The sequence below is a fragment of the Pongo abelii genome, chromosome 4 (genome assembly GCF_028885655.2).
Source record: "Pongo abelii isolate AG06213 chromosome 4, NHGRI_mPonAbe1-v2.0_pri, whole genome shotgun sequence".
NCBI classification, from domain to species: domain Eukaryota; kingdom Metazoa; phylum Chordata; class Mammalia; order Primates; family Hominidae; genus Pongo; species Pongo abelii.
This window is the reverse complement of record NC_071989.2, coordinates 63,752,041-63,756,831: the sequence shown is the minus strand read 5'-3', so window position 1 is coordinate 63,756,831 and position 4,791 is coordinate 63,752,041. Positions and strand designations below refer to the sequence as shown.

Genomic DNA, 4,791 nt, shown 5'->3' with positions numbered 1-4,791 from the left:
TTGCCAAGAAGGAGGATTAGAATGATTCTGTTCTGCCTCCCAGTCTCTCATACAGGATTTATTGGAGGAATAAAGAAAAGCTATGAAGTGATAGACTGCAATTCAATATCAGGAAGAGCCTTCTAACAGAGTTGTCCAAAGACAAACTTGGCTGCATCAGAGAGACTGGACACTTCCAACCTCAACTTGCAGCACTTGGCAGGGATTTTCCTGGGCAATTGACCTTGGGTCATTTTTAAAAGTTCCTTCCAGGTTTGAGAGTCTTTGATTTTCATGCTCACTGTGCTGTACTTGGGCAACTCAGGAAATTTGCAAACCAGCTGGCAGTCGCCTGCGTCATTTGTGTGGTGACTTGGCTTTGTCAAGAGATAGTTCAAGAGGCAAATAAAATCCTCCTCCTAGAGATCAGAGTTTATGTTTATAGAATGAATAAAAGAAACTATGAACCAAACATTTATGAACAATGTCTGTGAGCCAGGCACAGTGCCTGAACATCCTCCACATCTTGTGCCTTTCCTCCCACAAAGTACGGGACTGAAGTTATTTCCTTTGAGAAATAATCATTCTAGTCAAAGACAAAATGCTGTTTTTGTTTTCTGTTTCTCTTCAAGAGGTTTGACTGAAAAAAAGATCTCATCACTTCATTTTCATGCCTTATCATGATTGCTGTTGATAACAATAATGGATTAATTCTTTCCAACCTCCAGAGAAGAGCTGCCAGATAATGAACATGGGGAGGAATGCTGAGAAACCGTCTTCCTTTTTGAGTAGGGTCTGGATTTATGTAGAGATGGCAGAGGCAAAACAACCAGAAATAGAGAGATTCCTGTCTTCAAGAGGAGCTTGAAGGGATGCACAGAGTGAACTTCTGAGAGTGCGTGGCAGTCGGGATACACATATACAAATCCACTTTTAATAACCACCAAGAGCACCGGACCTCGGACAGAGCATGTACACTGTGAAAAGGTATGCTGATGATTTTCAAGCCTTTGTTTGTCCAAAATAGGTCAACATGGTTGAATTGGGTCTCTAAAGCACCTCTGGAAAACTCCAGGGAGTTTTGAACACAGTTTGGAAAAGCACTATGATAAATAAGTCCAAGTGAATATAGGGCAAATAGATGGCAATCCCTGGGCTTGTTTATTTCTAAACAGAGTTCTCTCCCAGGCTCTCCTAGTACAGCATAGGCTAAGCTAAAAGACAGCCTATTGGTTGTCTGTTCTTTTTTGTTTAATTAATTTTTATTTTTATTTTAAGTTCTGGGGTACATGTGCAGGATGTGCAGGTTTGTCACATAGGTAAACGTGTGCCGTGGTGGTTTGCTGCACGATCAACCCATCACCTAGGTATTAAGTCCCGCATGCATTGGCTATTTATCCTGATGCTCTCCCCCTACCCCACCCTCCAACAGGCCCCAGTGTGTGTTGTTCCCCTCCCTGTGTCCAGGTGTTCTCATTGTTCAGCTCCCACTTACGAGTGAGAACATATGGTGTTTGATTTTCTGTTCCTGCGTTAGTTTGCTGAGGATAATGGCTTGCAGCTCCATCCATGTCCCTGCAATGGACGTGATCTCATTCCTTTTTGTGGCTGCATAGTATTCCATGGTGAATATGTCCCGCATTTTCTTTATCTAGTCTGTCATTGATGGGCATTTGGATTGATTCCATGTCTTTGCTCTACTTGTTCTTTATTCTCTGTTTTCAGGGATAGCACTCTGGTCTTTGTCCTCATTACTACTAAAATCCCCTTGCCCTTCTCCCTACCTCTGCTCTCTGTCACTTCCAATGCATGCTGAATATAGAAAACAGACTGTTTTTTTTTCCCCTAAAGTATATTTATAAGGTCATGCTCTTGCCCAAGAATCTGCCGAAGTACCCTATTACCACCACTTTATTCAGGCTTCCCCGCTTCCACACACTTGTCCTCAAGCAATCTCTGTTGCAACCCACCTGTCCTCTCTCACTCTCACCTTCAGGCCTCACCCAGCTGTTCCTTGCCTGGAACATTCTCTGTAGACCCAACCCCACCTCTTCTTTCCCTGATCACTTCTGCTGCTCGCCCTTCCACCTTCCTTTGGACAGACTAGGAACAACTCACTGCCCCCACCACGATGTACACTATAATAGTACTCTATAACTTTCTATCCAAGGCAATCTAATTATAATGCTTTTAAAGTTGCTTTATTACTTGTATCTCCTACTAAACTAAACAGCAAAAAAGGAATTTCTATACTTTATTTACTCTTGTACCTCCAGATCCTGGCAGTATAATTATTTGTTGAGTAAGTGATTAACTTCGACATAAATATTTGTTGCACAAGTAAATGAATGAATGAGTGTGTGGCTGTTGCTAGGATGATAGCTGGTTAGTGGCCTTTTACAGGTGTATTTTTCTTTGTGACACTCTTTCAGGTGGTCTTTGCGTTGTGATCCCCACAGTTTTGGAGTACCAAGTAAATGTTCCTTTTCTCTATTCACAGATGGGACAGCATGGCAGGAGTCATGAGCCTTCTGGAAATGAGACACTCTGAGTGTGGAGGAGGCTATTGAACATCTATGGGAAAAAAAGAAGGAATTCAGGACACAGTCTCCCTGGTAGCTGGTGGTGGTGGTGGGACAAACCCTGGAGGAGCTAGAAAAATGGCTTTTGTGTTCCTTCTTATTTCCATGTGGTAGCAGCCATCGTGCCTTATCTTGTTACCCAGAACCTCCCCAGTTTGCCATTGAAGAAATCAAGGTGTAGAGAAGCATAAGGACTTGCTCAAATATGGTGGCAGTGCCAGGCCTAGAGCTTAGTTCTTGCAGCAATACTTTCTGCCACCCAATCTCTTCTCCCCACTACTCTCTGAAAGCCCTCTTTCCTATTTGCTAACTCAGTTATGCATGCAATGCTTCCTCCACGGCACTTACCACCACTGACGTGTGATGCTGTGAAAGCAAGAGGTCAAGGCCAGGGCACTTCCTCCTGTCTAGCATTTCCTGCAGAGAAGAGCTGTTCCTGTGTGTGTAGTAGGTGGGTGGGGCAAGGACTGGGACAAGCAGCAACAGGGGAGATTGCAAGAAATCCATCCCCATTTATGCAAATCTTTTCTCCTGGGGCTTCAGTAACAGCTTCACTTTTTTCTTTTGAAACTCCCAACAGAAAATGTTGTTTTAGATGGGTGCATGTGTGTAAGTACACATAAATGCACATAACAACATCAGATACTCACGATAGGCATACTGTAGAGGATGAAAGCCCCACACCTACTTCAACCACCTTCATTCCCTCCTTCTCATGATTCATTTGTGGAGCAGGAGGCTGCTGACATCTTCAAATACAAGCCTCTCTGAGCTTGGAGTCAAGGGGCAACATTTCTGCAGAGGGCTCCTATAGACATCCATTTCCCCGTGCTTTATTTCCAAGACCCTGATTTACGATGGATAAATTAAATTTCCTTTGTTTATCACATGATAAGAAATGCAAGTTCATCTGCAGGATTCTCTATGAGTTATTCCTTGCTCTGCAGATGTCGTAAGTTCTGGTGGAGCTGACCTCCTTTCTGCTAAATGAGCACTGTTCCTGACCATGGATATTGGTATTGAAGATTTCTCAAAGGATGCAGTTTTTTAATTGGAATGTCCATGAATCAGGAAGAGCAATGAATAGCTAATTAAATGGTAATGGCCTTAAACAAGTCCTCAACACACATGAGCAACTGATTTCTTTTTCCTTTTATCTTTTTGTCCTTTCATTCCTTCAACCAATTTTCTCTTAGGGATCAAGGAGCTCACAATCTAGGGAGAGAGACAACAAAAAATTTGACCATTATTGCAAAATGTATATGTAAGATGCTTGTATTGCAAGCAACAGAAAATCTGGCTCAATCAGGCTCAAACCAGGAAGGAAATTGATTGGCTCACATGACTGAAAACTCTCAAGGAAGGTTTGCCTAAGACAAGCTCAGCAGCTCAGCCCTCCCAGCAGCTCAGCCATTGGGTTTCTTTTCCATTTCTCCACCTGCCTTCTGGGATATTGGCTGCATTCTAAGGCTGGCCCTGCTCAGAGTCCCAAAATGGCCATAAGCAACTCTCAGAGCAACATGCTTCCTTTTTCAGATCCCATGAGAAAGAATGTATCTTTGCCCCAGCACTCCTGGAAAATGTCCTGAGACTCAGTGTGGTTCAGGGTGGGGCTGGTGGCTAAGCTGAGCTAATCAATTACATGACCAAAAGATGGTCACAGGCTCCACCCTGGAGGTAGATGTGAGAGTCAGCTGCACAGGAATCCCTAAATGGAAACAGAGCTGTGGGACAGGAAAAAGCAAGATAGCAAGAAATATTGATTTCAGGGAAAGGGCTTTCACAGGGGTATTAATGTGACTGCCTGATGGGTTCTTCTTGCTGGCTGCACAGATAAACCCAATTTACTGAGACAGCAGTCTTGCAGTAAAGACAGAATTGAGTTAATACAAGACTGACCAAGCAGAAGGACAGGAGTTTATTATTACTCAAATCACCTCTCCGAGAATTCAGAGGCTAGAGTTTTTATGAATAATTTGGTGGACAGGTGGGTAGGGAATGGGTGCTGCTGATTGGTTGGGGATGAAATCATAAGGGTGTGAAAAATGGTCCTCATGCGCTGAATCTGCCTCTGGGTTGGGACCACAGGTGTGATTAAGTCATGAGTTACGTGTCTAGGTGGGGTCAGCCAGTTGCCAGAATGCAAAAGTCTGAAAAAAGTCTCAAAAGACCAATATTAGGTTCTACAATAGTGATGTTATCTGTAGCAATAATTGTGAAAGTCACAAAT

At 43.2% G+C, this 4,791-nt stretch overlaps 1 long non-coding RNA gene across 1 annotated transcript; it reads left to right on the top strand.

Annotated features, from left to right (window-relative positions):
* The first annotated feature begins 352 nt into the window (after positions 1–352).
* LOC129059398 (uncharacterized) lies at positions 353–3,818 on the top strand. Its single transcript, XR_008525260.1, has 2 exons — positions 353–966; positions 2,480–3,818. It is a non-coding gene; the product is annotated as an uncharacterized LOC129059398 (long non-coding RNA).
* The last annotated feature ends 973 nt before the right edge of the window (positions 3,819–4,791 follow it).